The following is a 1652-nucleotide window of genomic DNA, read 5'->3' on the forward strand; positions in this document are numbered from 1 at the left end:
AAAAAAAAAAAAGGAATGAAAAAAGATATTTAGGCTACGATTGACAGCATAATTCAGATTATAGAACATTTCTGCCAATAAAATGATGACCTTAGACATATCGGTACCAATTTATTCTTGCTGATGTTGAACACAAATGAGTTCATTAAAAAATAAAATCACTAAGATGTACTTAGAAACCTTTCARGTGGCATCGTTAACAGGTGTGACTGGGAGGTTAGGTTGCTGCAGGCTATTCAGTCTGATTGGGCCACAAGCTGAAGCTGAAGTTTGACGTTCAGATGCTAAGCAGTTAGAGGCTGACGTATTCTCCTCAACACTAGCTTAAAAAGACTTCTAGTTGACCTGCTTGGGACCAGGCCATCAGGCTCAAAAGCTTCAGACTCTTTAAACGAAGAGCTGGTTCGAGCAGCTTTACTGTGCTAGCTCGACGGCGACAAATACGGTTTGTCCTAGAAGTGGATCATAACGCTCTGAAGTGACTTGAAAGAATGAAAACCTCAAACAGAATAGCCAACTGCAGGGGTGTCCAAAGTCGGTCCTTGAGGCCACCTGTTCTGACTATCAGTGCTAGCTTATCAGATTTTCCTACCACAGCACGGATAGATAGCTAAGTCTATCTGTGTCAGTGCTATGTGTCCAAAACTCCTACCGTCATGTTTACAAACAGAAAACTACAGCGGGTTGTCCGTCCATCCGTCTGTCCATCCATCCATTTTCTTTATAGTCAGTGTTTTCAGCAAAGTGGAGCTGACTGTCCAGGAACGACCCAAGATATTTAATATTTGCCACAGTTTCAAAAGGTTGACCATAGAGAGAAACTGGAACCACTTTAAGGTCTTTTTTAGATCATTTAATTAGCTCTACATTCCTAAGATAATGAAAAATGAATAAGACTTTGCRGTATTCTGATTTAGTAATGTAATTATATTGTGTTACCACCCCCACACCACTAGAGGCAGTAGCAGGCCCGAAAAGATGCAACATTTCTGCCGGATTTTCACAAAATATCAGCCACGACAATGGACAGCGGAACCAACAAGTTCATATCATCTTTTTTGGATGACAGCAAGGTGTTTGAGCCACGCGATGCCTCCAACATTGTGCGAGTTGCAGCTAAATGCTACCGGTCAATGAGGAAAAGAGCAGATCCTCACACCCTCAGCATAAATATAGCCGTGGACAAGATCACTGATGCCTGTTGTTCTTGCAAGGCTGGGTAAGTCGGGCATTCATGGTTTAGAGGGTTTGAATGTGCCTAGGCCTGATACACGGTACTCGGTGCTAGCATGGCTAACATTACAGTTTAGTAAAAGCTAGCATGGCTAACACGATTACAGTTTAGTAAAAAGCCTTTTCAGGTGAAATAAAATCTTTAATGTATGTCAGATAYGGTACACATTGCMTATTGATCTGTTCAGCTAACGTAAGGCTGTAACAGACAGGCTTCAGGATGTAGAAGTTGTATCGGTACTGCCATTATGCTGTACTTGGCTAAAAAGACATACAGCCTCCGTTTTGTTTGAAGAAGCTTCACTCCGTAATACACGATGTACATTAGCATGAGTTAGTGAGATGGTCAGGCATGTGGTAGCTGCGCTGTGACGTCAAATGGGTATTAGCCAATGAAAGGCGGACCCTGTGGTAAGGTC

The sequence above is a fragment of the Poecilia reticulata genome, linkage group LG10 (genome assembly GCF_000633615.1).
Source record: "Poecilia reticulata strain Guanapo linkage group LG10, Guppy_female_1.0+MT, whole genome shotgun sequence".
NCBI classification, from domain to species: domain Eukaryota; kingdom Metazoa; phylum Chordata; class Actinopteri; order Cyprinodontiformes; family Poeciliidae; genus Poecilia; species Poecilia reticulata.